The sequence below is a fragment of the Triturus cristatus genome, chromosome 2_2 (genome assembly GCF_964204655.1).
Source record: "Triturus cristatus chromosome 2_2, aTriCri1.1, whole genome shotgun sequence".
Classification (NCBI taxonomy): domain Eukaryota; kingdom Metazoa; phylum Chordata; class Amphibia; order Caudata; family Salamandridae; genus Triturus; species Triturus cristatus.
This window is the reverse complement of record NC_140582.1, coordinates 92,031,646-92,054,128: the sequence shown is the minus strand read 5'-3', so window position 1 is coordinate 92,054,128 and position 22,483 is coordinate 92,031,646. Positions and strand designations below refer to the sequence as shown.

Genomic DNA, 22,483 nt, shown 5'->3' with positions numbered 1-22,483 from the left:
GGTGAAGTTTGTAGGGTGTGTGGGTCGGGTCACGACAAGTATTACATTTCTTTTATATGCCAATCTGCAATTTATGCATGTTAACCACTAACTGTTTGAAATTGCTGTTTGTAAATATCAGTGTAACTTTCTATAGTCATGTTGGATTTGTACTAACAAAATCCAAAAATGTACCAATATTTTCCTTGATAGAAGTGTTTCAAATATGTGTTGGCAAGAATAACTGCTAACAGAGATAATGAATACAGGATTATCAGAGTTATTTTAAAAATACTGCAGACAACCAATCATACTGGATGTAAAGGGATCCTTTTTTGAAATCATGAAGCCATTTTTTGCAATGTATACTAAATTAAATGTAATTATATCTTAAATTGAACATGAAATACAAATGCCCAAGATTTTTAACGTTTGACAACAGATCAACTGTAGTCTTTAAAACAATACTTATACAAGAGGAGAACTTCTAACTCAGTAATATTAACTTACAACCCGACATCTTTTAATGTAAGTGACCATCTAGGAACAAGCATTGGCATAGCCAATAGGTCTCGCTTTTGGGTCTTTATAAGTATTTAGTTATGCAGCACAATATCCTTGGTGCAAAAACATCATCTGTTGCATGGCTAAACACTTATAAGGTCCCAAAGGCGAGACCTATTTGCTATGCCAATGCTTTATTTATTTTTTTGCGCGTGTATCGTTGAACAGAGAACAGGCGAGGGGACATAAGCTCTTGAAAACAGTACTGGGCCTTACATGACATGGAGCTGTACCTTGCTCCGGTACATGATATGAGGGACAGATTTGTCTTGGCTAGGTTCAAAAACTTGCTGAACCATCTCTTGGCATCACCGAGTGGGTGGGCTCACTCTTGCTCCATGATGCCTTGCTGTTGGGACAATAGGTACCCGCAGGACACTTTACATGTTATGTTGTGCAAATATTTGAGTGTGCCAAGAAGGCAGTTTATTGTTTTTCTGCTAAGCACCTTGACCTTTATCCAAGTACTTCCTGCTCTTATGTATTTGAAGTTGCTCCCTAATTACCATGTACTATATGCTATCACCTCTTATTTTTACAAGCCACATTGAGGTCTAGTCTTTGTAGACCGAACGATATACACTGCTGCTAACGGGAGTTTTTTTATCTTGTCCCATTGATGTTTGATAATTAAATTTTATTTATTTAAATGTTACGCATGTGTTTTATATTTTCACTGTAACTTTTGCTGGGTTATCTTGTTCTTTAATGGTTGTTTTTACATGCCGAATAAAGATTTTATGATGAATCTTCACTGGATTTACCTAACTGAATTAAAATTTACACCGACAAAAAAACCATTATTATTTATATCTGTTAGCATTAAAGGCATATGTCAACTGAATTTTAATTTTTTCAGGCAGCTCTAACAATACATGAACTGGAGAGAACTAACTGTAGTTGGCCTATTGATACCAATGGCTTGTTTTTATGTAGAGCTTCATTGTGCACTTCTGTTGTTAAGTACTTTAACAACGTGTTACTATTACTCAATATGATGGGATTTCGGTTAACCTACTTCTAAATGATTGCAATTCGCATTGCTCGGATGCAAGCCCATAGCACGCAAATCGCCAAAGATGTCAGCAGTGAGTGTTTAAATCAGTGCGCCTTCTTACCTACTGCCTTTCATTTGACTGCTCATTGCCAAGAAAAGTCACCCTCGCTTCTTGTTTACCACGAATGCCCTTTCAGTTGTGCATGCCAATATAATAGCAGCCGCTGCCCGCGAGGGCCACCAGCGCTAATGTGTATTCCACCCCAAGCCAGACTGGAGAAAACCATTAATTACACGCTTATCAGATTGTGCCAGTTCCCCACTGAAGGTCAGCTGCCGGTGCAGGAGATAAGTAATGACCAGCAGATCCGTAGTGTGAATCCGGTTCTCCTTGTAAACTCCACGAGCTGGTAGCTCAGTGTGTTATCGCACCTGCTGCTGAGATCTCAAGTGATGTGTCCGTGCCTCGAACCTCATTCCCCGGGTGCGGAGTGCAACCGCCGCAGCCCTCCACCTACCACTTCAGGGCTGTTGCCAGACCCCAGGCAGGAAGGAAGGCGGGTCTGAGAGTGTGGGGTGTTGTGGTTAGGGGGGGCAGGGGGTGGGAGCATGGGCTAGGAGAGGCTGATAAGAATGCTGCAGACACGTGGTCCATCCTCAGCAGTAGAAGACGAGTCAGGGCGGGGGTGCAGCTGCCCAAGAGAAGAGAGGAGACAGTGGCTGCGCTGCCTCGGAGAGAGTGTCAGTGCTTATTGACGCCTCTAAAAAAAAAGGGAGGACGCATTGGCATTGCCAAAAGGTCTCGCATTTGTGAGTGTTAGAACTATTGGCTTTGTAAATGACAATGTCTTTTACCCATGTGTTATGGTGGGTAGTGGATGTGCATGATGTGGAGTAGAATTATGTGAATTGGAATTATTAGTTGTGGAATTGTGTGGAGTGGAGGTTTGTAGTGGAATTATGTGGCACGGTGCGCAGAGAAATTATGTGGATAGTAATTGCGTTGTTATGAGTGTACTGGAATTATGTGGAGTGGGATTGTGTCATGGATTGTCATTATGTGGAATGGTATTTTGAGTTTTGGAGTGGTATGTTGTGGAGTTTAATTATTTGGTGTGCTGTTGAATTTTGTGGCATGCTGTGGTATTCTATGGTGTGGATTGGATGTATGTGGTGTGTTGTGTAAATGTGTTATTGAGTTGGTGTGGAATGGAAATGTGTGGAGTGGAATTGTGTTGCAAAAATTTCTTAGCAAACTAATTTGTACAAAGCAGATCCACCGTGCTCCAATTTTAAACATAAAGTCGTGCTTGCACAGCTACACAAAATGTCCCTCAAAGGGTGTATGTCATTAAGCTTGGTGCAGTGTACACCCCTTAATTACAGCTAATTTTTAAGTTAATAAATCAAAATTCAAACGACCCAGAAACCATTGAATGCCCACGTGTCTTTGTTACAAAGAAATGTGCAATTAAATAAAGTTACTGGTGACCATGTGACGCGCTCCAAAGCTCTCTGGTTGTTTGTGCATCTACTGCTGTGATCAGGTGATAGCCACGTGTAAACAGAGCCCACACTCTTTAATAAAATGATAGCATAACACTCACGATCTAGGTGTGCTTCAAAAAAGACACACCTAGATATACATTGCACCAGCAGTGAGCGAGGTAGCTCAGTGTGTAGAGTGCCTGCTGCTGGGAGTGCCATAAATGAAAGAAATATACCAAGCCGCACCATAAATGCTGTACAGATAAATATTAATGTAAAGGCTTGTAAGTTAAGAAGTTTCACAACATTCTCAATCACTTAGTGAGATAGCTGAAAGGTTGTGCGCGTGCCGCTGTAAGCAGGCCAAAGCCTAGTGTAAAGAGGGCCCAAACTGTTTATTAAAACAAGAGTATAACGCCCACAATCTTAACGGAAAAATATGCTTTAGAAAAAGAGAAACATATATAAGTATTGCACCACCAGTGAGCGAGGTAGCTCAGTGTGCAGAGCGCCTGCTGCTGAGAGTGTGCTATGAATGAAATACATATTCTAAGCGCAGTACTGAGGAGTGCCATAAATGTTGTAGAGATAAACATTAATTTAGAGGTTTGTAAGTTGTAAAGTCTCACGGCATACGGTACCACTGAGTGACATCGCTGAATGGTTGTGCATTTGCTGCTATCTGCCATGTATAAACAGGGCTCAAACTCTTAAATAAAACAAGTAACTACTTTCAACAAGAGGATGGATGATTTGTGTGGCATGTATCGACTAAGCTAATCGGCCTACATGGGCATTGAGAATGAGAGACAGTCATTCAGTACCATGCCTCATCCTGATCTACACGTGCAATGTACATTTGATTGATTGCATAAGTAGTGTTATGGGTATTTTTTGTCAGACAATGCAACAAGAAGGGATGCTCAGCTCCTGAACATGCTACGTCTGCAATCGATTGTAAATAGGCGAGCAAGTCTGTATTTTAAAACTCAGTGGAACCGACCCGGGCTGCTGACTTGATCTACTGAGTGAATCGATGTGACTGTCCAAACACCCCCACACTCTCAAACCAAGGGGCTTTTGAGTAGTGGTTGTAGCATGTGTGGCGGATTACACGTACCTGTGTATCTCGAAAGTCTCTGAATACAGCGGAAGGGGAAACGAAATGGGCAGCTGTGGCAACAACAATCATAAAACATGAACCGAAGCAAATGAAAACAAGCCCGGCGGAGCGTGGCGCGCGCGCTTGGCGGGGGAGCGGACCCTTTGAAGTGCGCTGCCAAACGGATTTCATGGCCGCACGATGCGCGTGATTGTGCGCGTGCTCGCCATGCAATCCACTTTTCGGAGCACTTTTAAATGCCTCTTACAATAGTCTCGCTTTGCGATCGCTTACGCGATAGCAAGGCGAGACCTAAAAAGGAGGGCAATGTTGCATCTGGGTCATTAGCATGTAAAAGAACATCAATATCATCAACATTAGTTGAATATGTAACATCCCCATTCCGAAAAATAAAAATATTTAATATTAAAAGTTGCATATAATTAACCCCTTTGCTGCTGGGGACATTCCGCTGCAGCGCTGGGGGGGGCAGGGGGGCAGCGCGGTGGGCCTGTGCTCATGACGGAGCCGCTCCGTCATGAGCCACAGTTGAGCTGTGCTCATGACGGAACGGTTCCGTCATGACTCCGCCCATTTGCGTTGTCGCCCCGCACAGGCGGGGAAACAGCGCCGCGCAGGCGGAGCGGCCGCCGACAGGATTGTCATGACGGAACCGTTCCGTCATGAGCACACGGCAACCGTGGCTCATGACGGAACGGTTCCGTCATGAGCAGGGAAGGGGTTAAATAAAAAGGATTATAAAACCAAAATAAACACAAACAGTGAAACATATCACCATTATCTAGTTCTCTTCTAAGGAAAAGATAAGGGAATTAAGAACTTTGTGTGAGAAAGTGGCTATGAATATACTGTTCCCAAATAGGTACAGGGTGTACAGAGTCCACAGTCCCCAGAGGCTTGGCAGAGGCTAAAGTTAGATATAACCTTACTCTCTAAAGTGGTAGCTTGGTCGAGCAGTAAGGCAGTATCAGAGGACAGTGTAAAGCATTTGTTGTACACACTCAGTCAGCAAATGGTCTCACACACTCAATAACTGAACTCTAGGCCAATGGTTTATATATAAAAAATATATGCTTGTTTTATTTTAGAACCAACATTTGGAATTAAAATATACTTTCTCAGAATGAGATGCTTTATATAAATACTTTTGCAATATGCAATTGACTTTTGTAAACAGTTACAAGTGGTTGCAATAGCCAACACTATTTTAAACACAATAATGCATTGAGTTCAATGGAAGTTTCATGTTATTTGCCACAGATTACTTTTAGGTTTACTTTTGGAATTCCAGGACTGGATCCTAGATTCAGTCCTGGGTCAGTACTTAGAATTAAGTGATGAAAGTCGACTTAATTCCGGTGATGATTTTTAAACAATAATTAGCTATTTTAAAAGTTGACACTTAGAAAATATTTCAAAGAAAACAGTCAATGATTCCCTATGGAAGAAATTTCAAATTGCAGGTACAGTATGTTCTCGTTACTTTTGTAATCCAGTACTGTGTGCCAAGACTCAGTACTGGGACCTTTATCCAAAACAGGTAAGTTATTACGTTTTCAGATATTATAGGATTTTTAAAGAATATTTAAAGATTGCAGAAATTGAGACTTAGAAGAAATTTCACAGAAAAAACAGTCAATGATTTCCTATGGGAGAAAATTGGGTTACTGGTAAGTACAGTTGTAAGTATTTTTCAGAGTCAGTGCTGGGCACCAAGATCCAGCACTGGGAGCTCACCTAAGAGCAGGTGAGTATTTTCGTTTGTTACTCGGCTGATTTTTGGTGAATATTTTAAGATTTGAAAAGTCCACACTTACAAGAAATTTCAGGAAAAAGCCAGTCACTGTTACCCTATGAAGAAAATCGAGTTATCGGTTTAAAGGTAAGTACTCGACTGGCAGAGTTGAGGTTCTGGGCATAGACTCAGGGGTCCCCCAGGGTCAGGTAGGTACAGTTGGTTCACCCTCAGCGACTCTAGGGCGGCCGGGTGCAGAGAGAGTTAGGCCCAATATTATCCTATGAGGGCTAGGGGGGCCTTGGTTGGTGGCTGCTGACTAGCAAGCCACACGGCTGTGGGAGCTGGGCTCCTGGTCACTTACTCAGGGCAAGTGGGGAAGTAGGTAGGTGTAGAGGTTGCACTGCCAGGGCCACTCGGGTGGCTGGGTGCAGGGTGCTTTTGAGCTTTCGGGCGCTCAATTGGTTTCAATGGGAAATCTCCGGTTTAGAAAAAGACTGCAAGCTCGGGAAAGAGGATTCTTCAGGTGCCACCACCACTTCGAGAGGTAAGTTGGGTAGTTGGAGGATAGGTAGGTACCCCGGGATTGGGCACAGGGGGCCGCGGGGCGCCGCGTGCAGGGGTGCCTTTTGGTGTCGGGAAATCTTACCCTCTGTTGATCGCGGTAGCGTGGGCACCTTGTTCTGAGGCTGCAGGCTTCTTCAGGAGTGTCGAGGGAGGTCCTTGGGTGCCGGACTCGGGGTCACAGTCGCCGTGGGGTCGTCCTCGTGGTCTTTGTTCACTCTGGCACTGGCCAGGCTTGGCTGGTGCAGAGTGTGCTGGGTTCGCGGTTCCGGGCTGCTGCCAGGGATTAGAAGTAGGTTTTGAGTAGAGCTTCTACTCATGGGAGTCCCAGGGGCTTAGAGCCAAAAGGTAGCCAGGTCCTCCGGGGTTTGTGAGGTTGCTGGCCACAAGAGATGCCGGGTTGGAGCAGGAGCAGGTTCGAGGGTCGACAGGCCGGTAGGGCTGGGGCCAAAGCAGTTGGTATGTTCCTCTTCTTAGCAGCTGCAGGGCAGGTCTTCTTTCTTCTTGCTCTTCTTTGTATGTTGGAATCTGGAATCTGGGGAAGGAAGGTTCAGGGTGCCCCTAAATACTAGATTTAGGGGTGTTACAGGTAGGTGAAGGGCAGGGGCCAATGGGTCCCTGTCCTGGGGTGGGTACACCCCCTATCCTGCCTCTCTCCTGTGGGAGGGGGGCAGGAGCCTAGTCCTGATTGGGCAGGGCTTCCCATCTTCAAGATGGCGAGAGCCCGGAGATGTGCTTCACCTCGCCTCCCCACCTGAGGGGTGGGGTTGGCAGGCTGGCACATCCCCTGTCCTTATTTGGGGTTTCCGGCCAAGCTTCCCACCAGAGTGGGGGTTTGCAGTAGCCTGGGGAAGCTCACAGAGGCGGCATGCCTTTGAAGCTTCCCCCTGCCCATCCTGGGGGAGGAGATTTAGCACCTCGCCCAGGATGTGCATTGTTGCAGACCCAGGAGAGCAGGGGCTCTCCTACCCAGGGGTCCAGCAACATGTCTGTTGTGTGGCAGCCGAGGCAGCCTCAGAACAGACGTGGATTGTAGGTTTAGGTTTCAGGGGGCCTCTCTAAGATGCCCTCTGTGGTGCCAGGTACATTAAATCCCACACTGGCATCAGTGTGTATTTAATGTGCTGAGCAGTTTGATACCAAACTTCTCAATCTTCAGTGCTGCCATTATGGTGCTGTGGAGTTCGTTTTTGACAAGCTCCCAGCACCATATACTCTTAGATGGCAGCACTGCACTTACAGGACCCAGGAATGGACCTGGGTACTGTAGGGGCACAGGGCTCCTGCTTCTGTGCCCACACCACTGGCATAGAGGGGTGGCTGATATATGCCAGGGCAGTGTAGGTTGTGGGCATGGCACACAGGGATGTGTGCCATGTTGACTCTCTGTTTTGTCTTGTATCCAGACACTCAGCCTGCAAGAGCAGTGTGTGTGTGTGTTAGGGTACAGGGTGTCTAAGGATGGCACAATGAGTGCTGCAGCCCTTAGAGGCCTTCCCTGGTCACAAGGCCCTGGGTACCTAGGGTACCATTTACCAGGGGCTGACATTTGGCCAGGGTTTGCCAATTTGGGTTTTGGCCGTTAGGCAGTTTTTAGGGAAGGAACACAGGCCCAGGGCACCTGATTGGCAGGAGCCCAGGGCACCACAAGGAAAAGTGCATCAGCTATTAGGCAAAAAAAGGGGGGGCTTACTGCAACAGAAACTCACTTTCTTACACTTTGGTTATTAGTTACCAAGGATGAGAACCCTTCACAAGTAATATGTCCACAACTGTCTTATTACTGGAACCAAGTACGCCATTGTAGCACTTGACTCTTTCAAGGTAGCAAAGCAGATCAGTCCAAGGCCCCCCTTATCGAAGTGGTGGGGGATAGTATTTACAATTTGCTGGCCACAACACTCAATAAATTATCATACAGTCAGTGCTTTTTTTTTTAAAAAGGAAAAGTAATTTTACTACACAGACTGCTAAATGCTATGCATTAAATTACAAAGCTACACATTCAGATAGATGAAAAGAACTTTGGTAACACCCTCATATCTCATTATACCCCTAGTGTGGCCTGGACCCCAGAAAACACTATACATCCCACGCATACCAGGTGCAACATCACACTATAAGGGAGTGTTTTGTTAAATGAGGCAGGTGTACAGGTTTGTCAGGGGGTCACCAGATTAGTAAAACAGCCATGTTTTCCTTTTTAGTGTAAAACATTATAGGGGATTCTGCACATACAAGGCAGGCATACTAACTTCCTCAGAGTGTTACCATATTAATAGAACCAGCCAAGTTATGTTTGAAACTTCTACTCCATTAAAATCAATAAGCACAGTATTCATAATCCACAGCATTCAATAAAATAATAAATGTCCATTGTTCAATACCAAGGCTGTCGATAAAGCACATTGATTTCTGAGTCTTTCTTAACAATCTTGGGCCACAAAATGCAAACATAGGACAAAGCCACAAGGAATCCCTGCACTCTAGACCCCAGGAGAAAAAGACCCCCAGCTCCAGGAGAGCTTTTAATTCGAGGTAAACTGCTCCTGGGATCAAGGATTCAATCCCCTGGGAAAGGTAAGATTACTTTGTAAAAATATTTATCTAACCACTTTGAGGGGAAGGAACTGCAGCACTTTATGCGACCCCCATCCCTCCCCCAAAAACACTCCTTCAATAGCCACTAATGGGCACACCTGCCCATCCTTGGGACACCACAAGAAAGAATATATGCAAATATAAGCCCACGCAGGACATTACGGGGCGCTCAATGCTGGAAGGAGTGAATAGCTAATGAGGGGGACCTCCTGCTCTCTTCTTCTTCATTCGCAGCCTCAAGCTTTTTTCCTTTTGGTCTCTTTTTCTTCTGGGTGCGCCAGTCTCTTTAGGGCTTGCTGCGGCGAGCTCCAAGGCCCCCATGACCCCGCTGGCGCCCGCGCAAAGATCCTCTGCCGCGCAGCTGCTGGAATGTTTGAATTAGCATAGCTGCAGTCTTTTTGGGACCGTTTCTTCCCTCTTTGGTTTGTAGCGAGTTGTTGTGGTCATCCCTAGCCACCAGGAGCATTCTTAAGGGCTCATTGCCTTTAAAACCGCTCTGCGAGGGCAACTGGATTTTCACCACTCCCTGCTCTAGACCTGTCCTGTGCTGGGCTCCTGGTGCCATTCTCCTGCTGGCAGGGGCATCTTGTGCAGTCCCTCCTCAACCAGCCAGCAAAGCAGAACACCCTCCTTGCCAAACTCCCCAGGACCCAGTTATTTCCTGAAGGGCACCAGAGGGGACAGTGGAGCCCAGGTCCAGTCCACAAAAGTCCTAGCAGAGCCGTCAAGAGTCCCCTGAAGGTTCAATCCTCCAACTGTTTCTGAGGAGGTATGGAGAGACCCATTTTATTTCTGAAGATTAACTGGATTCAATGTCCCAAAGTCCATCCTTTAAAGGGAATCAGGTGGCTTCTCCTTCCAGATGGGCATCATTTAGCTGTTGTCGCTCCCAGGTCCAGGGTCTCCTCAACTGTCTCTCCCTTGTGCAATAGCTTTTGAGAGGGGGTGGAAAGCTTTAGGGGGCGTGCCCCCTGGCAAATAGTGGGCCTCAGCTACACCAGCCCAGGTGCCCTGTGACAAGCTAATTATCAGATGCAGATTTGCTCCCCACCCCTTCCCTCTCCAGAAACTTGGTCAATTGCTTTTTATTGCCCTTTAGAGGGGGGGGGGGGGGTTTCATCCCTCTGCTGGAGAGCAGAGTAATTAATTTGGCACAGCAGGGGGGATAAAGGTCTGGGGGCCTATAATCTGTTAATGAGTGGGCCAGAGAAATATAAGAAATCTTGAAGTCCCTTAAGATGTGGATGTGGGTTATTGGATACTGCAAATTCAAACTTGCTGTGTATGTTTTACCCCAGTTTGGTGCGCTGCAACACACTGTAGGCCTAAGTGGAAGGGAACTTGAATTTAGGGCAGATTTTGTCTATCATGTAAAATACAGTGAAGCACCGCAGATTATCCAGTAAGCCCTACAGACCTAAACTATGAATGTGCACTCATACCCAGGTCAGTAACAATCCTTGCAGATTCCTTTCTGAAAGAGGCTAACTGTGTGCAGACACTGTGCTGTGCACAACAGTAGTCGCACAGGCGTAGCCCAAAAATGTGCGCAAATGCGCATGTTCATATGCAACCCGTACAGTGCCTCTTACCCTAGCTGCTCAGCAGTGGACTTATCTTAAAAGGAAGACATTGGCAGTTAGCTTGTTCAGTCAAATCACCGTGAATTTATTGCGAGTAAGACTCAAGTAGTGAGACTCACTCATGCCTCTTGAGGTGGTAGACGTTTTGTGACGGGGGCTTCAAATATTTGGAACTCCCGCCCTCTGCACATTAAATCCCAGACAAACTTACCCTCTTTTCGCATGCTATTGAAGACCTGGCTCTTTGCCTATTAACCTAGCTTTGCACGCTCCGTAACTCAGCAGCGCCTTGATGCCTTCGGGCAATTGTTTGAGCTTTATAAAATCAGTTAACATAAGAGTAAAAGTCCAAATAGCGTGGAAGTACCATTGCTAAAAATACTGATGGACTAAATGGGCAGAACTCATTTAATACAAACACCATTAACTAGAAGAGCAGCTCTAGGATTCACATAATAGGGAAACAAAACTTTTATAAATCTAGGTAAAGAACCATGCCATTTTACAGCATTGAACAAAATCCTCATCTTAACAATAGAAAGATTTTTAAGCACTTAGAGCAATAGCTGCAAAGAGAGATGCAAGACAAGACCTGAGGAATGGGGCAACTTGGATAAAAGTATATCTAGGATATGCTCTCTCCCCATTTCCGCACACCCTACAGACGTCCAGCCACACTACCTCAACAGAGGTACAAAAGAGCACACATATGTACACCCGCCATTAGTGAACTTACTGTTGGGAACCTCAAGTCGTGAATCAGGAGTCTTAACTGCACAGGGTTGCATAGCAGTGCAGCGTTATTGTTAGAATATTTTTTCTGAGATTTCTGTGTAACAAGTATGCCCATATAATTAAATTTGTACTTGTTCAAAATTTGTGGCAATGGGGTCCCATTTGTCAATTTTGTAGGATCTCGAGTTATTATTCATCAGCATTGATCTTCCATACCTAGACCAGATGTAATAGTGAACGTTCAATTACGGTACCAAAAGCTCAGGTGATGATATATATAGCTGTAGGTCATTTTAACAGAGAAATGAACAGTTATCAACAACTTTACTTTTATGTCCGATATGACCTTATATTGACATTGACTTTGCAAGCAGTTACTTTGTAAAAACTGACAGCATGCAGTATAATAGACATTGCTGCCAGGTGCCTCTTTTAATTGTGCAAATGGGAAGATAGAAAACTTTCAGTGCTTAATTTGTGCCGGTGCTTTCCAGTGCTTAGCACCGGCACCTAATTTTCAGGGCCGGGTCTACACACTCAGGTGCACGTAATTATTTATACAAGTAACTTACTTGCTTCGCTAACGCTATGGGACACTTGGCAGTGGTAAAGCTCAAGTGTTTAACTTCCCGTCGGACTACGGACTCCGGAGACACTGTGTGCAGACTGTATGACACACTTCACTGACTTAATCACTTCATTTTGCGGCTCGATTGTTGATGCGGAGCCGCGGGACACTGTTGGGCAGGGCTCTTTGGTTCTCGCTTCTCGGGCCACGGGGGTTGGGGGCGTGGGGCGGGGGCTGTACGCGGCAGCGTGCGCACTGCGCAGATGTTCTCAAATTGTGCTTTGATTGCGCACGCCACGCATTCAGTGCCACGCCCCAGAATAGCGCTGCCGCACCTAGTCTTCGTGTTGGTTCAACTTCTTCGCCGTTCACAAAAACTTCACACTCACAATTAATACCCGGCCGGACGACGTTGTGAGCCAGTTAGCCAGGGTCTGGCAACAGCGGCTGCACCAGGTGAGAGTGAGAAGACAGGGCCTCCTAGTCCTAGCAGGCCTAAGCCCTGCAAAAGAGACAGTTAATAAAGCTGCGCAGCAGCCGGCAGTGCAAATTTGCATAGAGAGAGAGTCCTAGTCTAGACTAGTCCTCACGAGTGCCACGGCCACCCACGTCCCACTCACTCAAGTTACTGATTCCCCGCCACTGTCTCCGGCGCCCGGCTGTCCCATTCCCATCATCCTGTCTACTCCGAGTCCCAGCCGGTTTGCGAATAGGGTGACCAACAGGCCCGGTCCCAAACAGGAGCCTTGGCCCTCGCAGTGAGGGATTGAAGACAGGCGCGCAAAGCACAGGTCGTGTGTGTCTGCCCAGGCCGAGATAGCTTCTAAGGAGCGCACACACATTCAGTTTTAGATTATCGCAGCCGCACCCGAGTACTTCACAGGTCTTTAAAAGACCACTTATATGTTAACGAGGCTTTGTTTATTGTTTCACCCCTTCATCTCCACATGGCAAAGGCGACAATGTTCTGCTGCGTGGATATTTCTTTTTCTATGTAGCGCAGGAGAAAAGAAGTTTGTTTATTCCTATTCACCTTCCTAACCCATGCAGCGGCGTATCACATCAGGCTGTGACACAAAGTTTGACTAATGGAGTAGGTAAGAGAATGTGTTACTAGTTGTTTTTCTTTTTAAAAGCTGCGCAGGCCCAGCAGGACACATACTTCGCGTGTGCTTCATTTAGACAGTTTTTAGCATTATCATGGCCGATGCAGGACAACAATAAGACAATACAAAATGCCCAGATAACGCTGGTGATAAATGATCCTGCTGGAGAGCAATCATTTGTCTGTTAGTAGTTTTTAAATGCAGATAAACTGTATTTTATGTGGAAGCTCAGTGGGTTACTGCCTTTGTGACAGAGATCCTTGTGTTACATGCAGTTCAGAAGGTACAATCCTAACATAGGACAGTGACCAATGAACTGTCACCAAAGAGCTGCATACAAAGTTTAAACATGAATGGTATAGTTAGAACTTCGCTTTCTTTTTTTGTGATATAGTTAGAACTTCCCCAGTCTTTCATTATTCTAATGTTTCCAAAATGAGCATGTTTGGGCAGATATACATTTTTATCAGTAAAGCGGACCCCCTTTGAATACTCTTTAAATCCTAAGGTTATGTTTCTCCAGCCCAAACCCTCGTAAAATTTCCGTCCCACAGGTATGGATGACACGTGATTCATACACCTTGTAATCCTCATTGGCTTATGTGACATTCCCTGTAGACTGATTTACATACTTGTATGATTCATTGTCTCCTGTATAATGTGTGAGTGGTGTAAAGTACTGACACACACTACACTGATATGAGTAGCGCTATACAACAAATGAAATGCATATGAGAGAGGGGCTACATAAAGATGAGGGGCACTGTTGGAGGGTGGCAGTGAGGGAATCTGAGGAAGAGGTCAATAGGGGGAGGGGCTATGGAGCGATGAGGGACACTGTTGGAGGGTGGCAGTTTGGGAATCCGAGGAAGAGGTCATGGGGTGTAGGAGGGAGCTAGGGAGAGATGAGGGGCACTGCTGGAGGGTGGCAGTGAGGGAGTCTGAGGAAGAGGTCATGAGGGGGATGGGCTACAGAGAGATGAGGGACACTGGTGGAGGGTGGCAGTGAGGGAATCCGAGGAGGAGGTCATGAGGGGGAGGGGCTACAGAGAGATGAGGGGCACTAGTGGAGGGTGGCAGTGAGGGAGTCTGAGGAAGAGGTCATGAGGGGGATGGGCTACAGAGAGATGAGGGACACTGGTGGAGGGTGGCAGTGAGGAAATCCGAGGAGGAGGTCATGAGGGGGAGGGGCTACAGAGAGATATGGGGCACTAGTGGAGGGTGGCAGTGAGGGAATCCGAGGAGGATGTCATGAGGGGGAGGGGCTACAGAGAGATGAGGGGCACTAGTGGAGGGTGGCAGTGAGGGAGTCTGGGGAGGAGGTGATGAGGGGGATGGGCTACAGAGAGATGAGGGGGATGTCAATATGGGGGGGCCATGGAGGGATGAGGGGCACTGTTGGAAGGTGGTAGTAAAGGTTATTAACGGAGAGAGAGGTTATTGGTGCGGCGCCAAAAAAGACTTTCGCATCAGCGCTGAAGCCGGCCCTGTCATGGCCTTTCTGTTTTTGTTTATTTAATTACCAGTCGGGGTCATAAGGGCTACTGTGGAACATACTTTGAAGTGCGTGCTAATTATATTTACCACTATATTCAATGTTTTAAGTTTGAAGGTGATTTTACTAATGTTTTTACCGGGATAAACAAGCCTGTAAGGGAGTGCGTTGCAGAGTCCAGGGTCAGGTGGAGGTAGTAATGAAGAGGGATTCTCCCTGAAGGCTCGCACAGTGGGAGCCCGAGAAGTGTCACTTGCCTGATACAAGTAATCTCTTTAATTCTGCTTTTTATGAATCCCAAACCCCTTCGGCCACTGGAAGTGACAGTGACTCATTCAAGTGTATTTCATGATTTTATTCATCTTATCTGTTCTGATTTGACTAGTGTTTGTTTTCACAACATTTTGCTTTATTTTGTCACATAAGCTATGTAAACATTGTATCTTTGATCTGATAAGACTCTATTAAAAAGGGCATACCCTACCCCAGTATTGTCCTTTCCCCAAATTAGCACATAGAGCACTGGAATTGTCCCTTTTCAATGCATTAGTGATTTTATCTAATATATTTCAAAATTGTGCTTTAAATGCACTTTTGATTTAATCTTTTTGAAAATGTTCACAGGGCAGGGGAACCTCCTATCTAAACCTTACTATGAGGAAGGCAGGCTCCCTTGCTGAAATTCATCTGACTTTTCGCAGTGCCCGTTGAGGATGTGGGTGGAGCTAATAGCGGAAGTGGGTGGAGCCAGTGGGTGGAGCCAAAGAAAAAGTAGGTGTGGCCTCCGACAAAGATTTGAGCACCTGCACTTCAAATTTGACAAATTAAGCACTGTAGAAAACCCAGTTTACTCGTACCCATGATCAGATGAGGAATGCAGGATCCCTTTCTGAATATATTTGCCACATCTCTACGAGAAGCGCACCTTCTCAAATGCTATCACAGACATGGCCACTCAATGTGATCGAAAGATTCCTCTGCATAGAGCGCCATCACAAACACACTCCTCCCCTAGTGACCTAACAGGTACTAACTTATCAGTCATCACATATTGTCCAATCTCATTTCGACCCAAATGAACCAATTTGGACTGTATACAAAACAAATATACGGTCTAGTCTGTTTGCTAGCAGTTTGATCATTACAAAAAGCTGTGTTTAGTAATGCTATAGGGTGAGCTGACATACTTTACAGCTTCTTGGCTGCAAAAACTTACAACCAGGAGGCAGAACTGAGGTTTTAATAATGCACGCCGTCTCTTCTTTTGTCTTTTAGATACAGTTTTACTCTTCCACTGCATCTGGTTCTAGTCAATAACCATCGTGGACCTCACGCTTTTATATCACGGTTTTGGTCACTCCAATTTCTCACAGTGATCGAGGCTTACTTATCTTTAACTTTCAAAGCCTACGGTCTGTTTGCTTCTCTATATGCTCAGATTATCTTTAACGCACATTGTCTTTCTTTAGATTTGTACTGCATCTAAATGCACTAGGTTTTGTCTGACATCCCATTTCTTTGTTTACTTTAAGGTCTACTTTATTTGATCTCTGTTCCTTTTTTAAATTATACTTATGGGGATTTTTATATTAGTACTCGACTCACAATGGGTCACAACAACTGTCTCCTCCTTCAATATTGTTAATATTCAGCACATATACATGGTGGTTTATTTTAATTTGAAGAAAATAAGATATTTAACCAAAACTAGGGTGCAAGAGCTTACATTTATGCACTAAGGGCAAAATCACATTGAAAATGCATCTAGATCGTTAGAGTCCTCTCAATTATCATGGTTATTCAGTGGCAAGACAGGATAGATAGTCCCGACGAGACTGTGCTGGTTGACTTGCTCCTCTGCACTGTCTGGCATCTCCCATGACCTTCAGGAGTCAAAACGCCATTCAACTTTGCCATCCACAAGAAAACGCTAAATAGTCTATATTCAGATGGAGGATTTCCTAGAAGCTCTTTCCCAATAATCTGCATGCTGAGCTGACATCACAGTAAAGACAGTAAACTAGTTAACTACCAAATGTGTCATATTTCAGGCACAAAGCTGGGAGACAATGGAACAAGCAAAGCCTGGGGATGAGGTGAACTTTATTACATCCTTAAAGTTATCATCCTTGACATCGCATGTCATACAATTTATAAAGGCCTTAGGCTCAGAAAAGAGTCCCTATGACTGTGAGGTATTAAGACCAAAGCAAACCGGTAAATTCCAAAGCAGCTCCAAGAACATATCCTGAAATGACCAACAGCAGGTGTCTGGGAAACTATCAAATACATCAAGGAATAAAATGGTAACATAAGCTTCCATTCTGAAAGTTTTGCAAACCATGAGCAATCGTACGCTCCCTTCATCTCAACTAGAGGTAAGGTTGTAAGACCTACGCCTTGGGACTAGTTATGGAGGTGAAAAATACAGTCCATGAAGGGGCAACATCCTGCTCAAAAAAAGAATGAACCAAACAATTAATCTTTTAGTAACAGTTTGGGGACTAAGGATCATATTGCAACATCGCACAACCAACCTATCCGTAGCTAGATTTAACAAGGAGGTAGGGCCTCAGAACTCAGCTGAAAATGGTTAGCGTTAGAGCCTTATGATGATATTAGTATCAAAGAATCCCTTGACTTTAGCCCTGTATTGAAGACCTTCACAATCCGGCAAAAGTCTTTAGGACTCACTGTGGATCTGTCTTCCCCACATTTATGCAACTTATGTTATGTTGCAAATAACTGGGTCTAGATTTAGAAAATTGGAAGCCCTGCATTAGGCCGATTAACACAACCACTGTTGGAAAAATGTTTCATGGAAGAAATGCCTATTCCATTTGCCCCTCTTAGATATGTATGCATTACATGTTGCATTGGTAGAGATCGCTACCATAAAAGGCAACACTGAATACTCTTTCTGCACATCAAATTAAGATAAAACTGTCATTCTGAGAGGCACAGAAAATGAGCAAAAATAACAGCAGAAGTAGAAGAGAATGTTTATGTGTGTGTGTGTATATATATATTTATATATTATCTACTGGCGGTCGCCAGTAGATAGTTATAGATAGGACCGAGTTTCCATAGGAAATCTCAAAATTCTATTTTGAATAACTTTGGCACCGGTTGACGAATCCTCGCGAACTTTTCAAAACTAATGGGGCGCTCCGCTCAGCTCCTACCCTGAAAGTCTCGGGGTGATTCGTTAAGCAGGGGCTGAGAAAAAAGGGGGGTCCCAAAACACGTTTTCCCCATGCATTTTCCCATAGGACATTTAGTCGAAGGTACAGCCCGAACGGCTGAACAGAATTACTTGAAATTTGGCAAAGAGGTAGTCCTCAGGTCAGGCATATGCCTTTTGCATATATGGTGTCAATCTGTTCAGTAGTTCCTGTGAAAATTGCAGTTAAAAGTACATAAATATCTATATGCGCGCACCGTGCGCGCACCTTAACGTGCGCGAGCGTAATTGTGATTGGTGGTTACATGTCAGTCAACATTCGAATCGGTCGAAATCAGGAAGTGTTGTCCGCCATTTTGTGTGTGACAGTGAAAAAGAAAGGTGGAGAACGTGAAAAGGGGGCAGGGCACAGAGTTCCTGACCCCCAAGCTTTTGTCAGGGGGTCTCTGAGGGGTGAAAAAAACATTTTTTTTTTTTTTAAATCGCGAGGTGCGCGCACGGCAGAAAAAAAATCATAAAAAACATAGAATTAAAAATCAAATTTAAGTGTTTAGATGTTAGGTGGCTCTAAAAAGAGCCGTTGTGTTAATTGAGTAACAGAGGAACAAAAAAATGAAAATAATTATAGGGTGCCGCATGTGTGCTGCTGTATCTTGCTCTCTATTAGGGGAATGCTGGTGTCCCCATAAGAGAGAAGAGCATTGCACGCATTGCACCGTATATGCACCCTCTTGAAAAGAGGGTGTATATCCAGAGGAACAGAAGCAGGTGAAGCTGCCGCCGCAGATAAAGTGCTCGGCTGAGCTGCTGCGGATGTGCTCGGCTGTGCTGCTGGAGGGTTGTCTCTAGCAGCTCGAGCAAAAGCCACAGGATGTACTCCTTTAACGTGCCTGATCATAGTGAAAATACTAAAAAAGAGTATTTCTTTTTAGGATCTACTCGTGATAAGACAACACCACAAATAGTGCAGGTGACTTTTGGAGCATTCACCTTCTTCTGCCCCTCTGGAAATCTAAAAAATTGCCAAATAAAAGAGTCTTTCTGTTTCCTCTGTCTCACAAGGGTCTCCTGCTCACTCCCAGAAGATGACTGCTGCTCTGCCATTCTCAAGTACTGGAGTACTGGAAAAGCTGCTCAGCTCCTTCTCCCAGGGAATCAGAAGAAATAATGAGGGGAGTGGGTGTGGTGTTGGAAGTTTTTGGAACTGAAACTACTATAAACCAATGAAAAGTGTTGTTTCTTAATCACATGACCTGAAACTACTATAAACCAATGAAAAGTGTTGTTTCTAAATCACATGACTTGCGGTGCGCGCACGGAGAACGCGCGCATGCGCCTACGGAGCACGCGCGAACGGAGCACGCGCGCATGCGCCTACGGAGCACATGCGCGTATGGAGCACATGCGCGTATGGAGCATGCGCGTACGGAGCACGCACGACGTACACATGCGCATGTTGAGCACGTACGCATGCACAAGCGGAGCACGTACGCATGCGTGCACCGTGCGCGCACGCTCAAAAACCCTTAAAAAATATATATTTAAAGTGTTTATACGTTTATAGAAGATATTAACTATGTTGTTCAACTTTATCCAAATAAAAAAAATTTAAAAAAAGAGCTGAGCCATTCCATATTACAGGATAAAGTCAATCTATAACTATATACATAGGTAGCTTATTGTCAAATAAATATTTTAAAAATATAATACATTCATAAATTAGCATTTAAAAAACCTTGCAAATTCACTTAAAAAACCATAGGTTTCACACACGTTATAGTTAGGAATTAGCATTTAAAAAACCTTGCAAATTCACTTAAAAAACCATAGGTTTCACACATGTTATAGTTAGCTGGACATTTCCCTCGTAAAAAACCAATGAAATTCCCCCATTATAGTTAGTGCAGGCAACTATAACTCACGCGACCGCAATCCTCTGCTGATGACGTCAGATATTACATCACTGTATTTAGACACCTATTTACCCATGTCTTCTTCCATTAATCTTTAGCTATCAATATATTACAAATATTTATTTTTCAGAAAGACACATATGTAATCAGTGATGTAATATCTGAAGTCATCAGCAGAGGATTGCGGTCGCGTGAGTTATAGTTGCCTGCACTAACTATAACGGGGGAATTTCATTGTTTTTTTACGAGGGAAATGTCCAGCTAACTATAACATGTGTGAAACCTATGGTTTTTTAAGTGAATTTTCAATGTTTTTTAAATGCTAATTCCTAACTATAACGTGTGTGAAACCTATGGTTTTTTAAGTGAATTTGTACGTTTTTTTAAATGCTAAGTTATGTATTTATTAATATATATTTTTTTCAGGTTTTTCACCGTGCGCGCACGGTGCGGTTCGCGCACCGTGCGCGCACTGTGAGCGTTCGGTGCGCACCTCGCGAATTTTCGAAAAAAAATTAAATGTTTTTTTCACCCTGGGAGGTCCTTCAGTGACCCCCTGACAAAGGCTAGGGTGTCAGGAACTGTCCACCCTACCCCCTTTTCACGTTCTCCACCTTTGTTTTTCACAGACAAAATGGCGGCCGACACTTCCTGATTTCGACCGATTCGAATGTTTACTGACATCTAACAACCAATCAGAATTGCGCTCGCGCACGGCAGCGTGCGCGTACGGTATGCTTACCGTACACGCACGTTGCGCGCCTATAGATATTTATGTACTTTTAACTGCAATTTTCTCAGGAACTACTGAACAGATTGAATCCAGATAACCAAAAGGCACATCCCTGCCTGAGGACTACCTCTTTGCCAAATTTCAAGTAATTCTGTTCAGCCGTTCGGGCTGTACCTTGGACTAAAGGTCCCTATGGAAAAATGCATGGGGAAAACGCGTTTTGGGACCCCCCTTTTTTCTCAGCCCCCGCTTGACGAATCCCCCCCGAGACTTTCAGGGTAGGAGCGGAGCGGAGCGCCCCACCTATTTTGAAAATTTCGCAAGGATTCATCAATCGGCGCCAAAGTTATTCCCAATAGAATGTTGCGGATTTCCTATGGAAACACGGTCCTAACTATAACTATCTACTGGTGACCGCCAGTAGATAATATATATATATATATATATATATATATATATATATATATATATATATATATATATATATATATATATATATATAACGATGGTAATAATAATAATAATAATAATAATAAATAACACTTGTAACGCAACTGAAGATTGTTTTACTAAAACTGAAGGAAACATGCCTACCTGATTCCCCTTGGCTAAGACATCGCTGCATCAACTGGGTGTTTGTTTCTGCTGCCCTTCAGTAAAACTGCATAACTGAGGGTTAAATAGAAAGTGTATCGACTTGCTGTGGCAAGCATGGTCATAGTGCAACCGTGTCAGTCGGCGAGGTTTGCTTTCAAACCTCAACTACATTCCACATCCTGTTGGAAGAAGTATGAAAAAACATGGTTTTCTACTGCAGGTGGAGCTAAAAAATAGCAACTTGCCCGGAGGACAAAAGGCGGGAATAGTCACGCCCCTGGTCTTAAAATGCTAGCGTCGAAGTCAGTTCAAGAGTTGTAATTTGAAAGCCCCAACGTTTTCGAAAATGTCCATTCCATGACCCGCGACACAGATACACTGACACCATATATAAATGAAGCTTCAACTGCAAGTACGGATGCATGGTGCCCAACACTGTCCAGACTGAATATTTAAGGAGAATGACTAAACGTTAACCACCTCACCTTATAAAACAATAAGGGGCAGACTCTATGAAACAGTTACAAATATAGCATCAATAACTACAAACAACAAAAACATCTATTTTTATAAACCAAACCTATTGAAATAACAACACAAGGGGAGTGAATTTAAACGTTGCAGGATATACTAAGTACTGCTAAGCAAACCTAATGCTAATCAGGAAATTAATCCATGAAGTAATAAAAAAAGAAATTAACTTAGATAGGAATCAGAAAAAGAGAAATAACTGATTCTGACATACAGCTTGACTTATCGCCATCAGAATGTATCATGACAGACATAAAAAAAATATGTAAATATAAATACTGAACAATGCTAACACTGACTCAAGCTCTTCACGATTCACTGTGAACAGATGGCTAGAATGAGCAAAAATAGGAGAGATAATAACATACAGTTTGCCGGTCTTTTTAAGGATCAAATAAGTTGAGGCTACATATATTCTCCATCATTAGAGGCAAATCCATTGGCTTCCTGTGGAGAAAATAATGCAGTTCAAAACTCTGCGTTTGTTACAAAGTCCTTTTTGGCCAGAGCAAATCTTTTATCCAGAAGACATTCACCTTGTACAAGTCTAATCGGACTTTATGATCTACATCTTCCAACTACTTGATGGTTCCTAAAATCTGTAAAAAGCTCTTTGTTGGCCACTCCTTCTACTATGCTGCCACTAAGACATGGAATACTCTTCCTAGCAAACTCAGAGAAATCTCTGATTATTTCAATTTAGGAAAAGTTACAAGACCTTCTTGAGCTCTGCATAATTTCCTAGATATGGTTTGAACTTGTTTATATTTGGTGTTAAAGTAATGTACACTAATATTCGCCCTCTCTGTGCATTTGAAATCTAAATTTTAAAATTGACTCCTTTTTCTCCCACTCTCAATATCAACTCTTCTTTACATTCTTATGATTTCCATACATTATGATTAAAATAGTGTGAGTTGTCTGTATTTTTTATTACAAATCTTCCATCCTCACCTTTCACTTTTCTAAGACCCTGATCATACTTAT

At 43.9% G+C, this 22,483-nt stretch overlaps 1 protein-coding gene across 4 annotated transcripts in view; it reads right to left on the bottom strand.

Annotated features, from left to right (window-relative positions):
* The window catches only part of ZBTB5 (zinc finger and BTB domain containing 5), a 60,376-nt gene that overhangs the window by 28,747 nt on the left and 9,146 nt on the right, over window positions 1-22,483 (bottom strand). Inside the window, exon 1 of one of the 4 annotated variants that reach the window (XM_085641094.1) lies at window positions 21,865-21,946. The exons of the other annotated variants lie outside the window; for them this stretch is intronic. The gene's annotated coding sequence lies outside the window, so the exon portion shown is untranslated. Of the gene's footprint in view, window positions 1-21,864; window positions 21,947-22,483 lie in introns of those variants that run through there. 4 annotated transcript variants of the gene reach the window in all.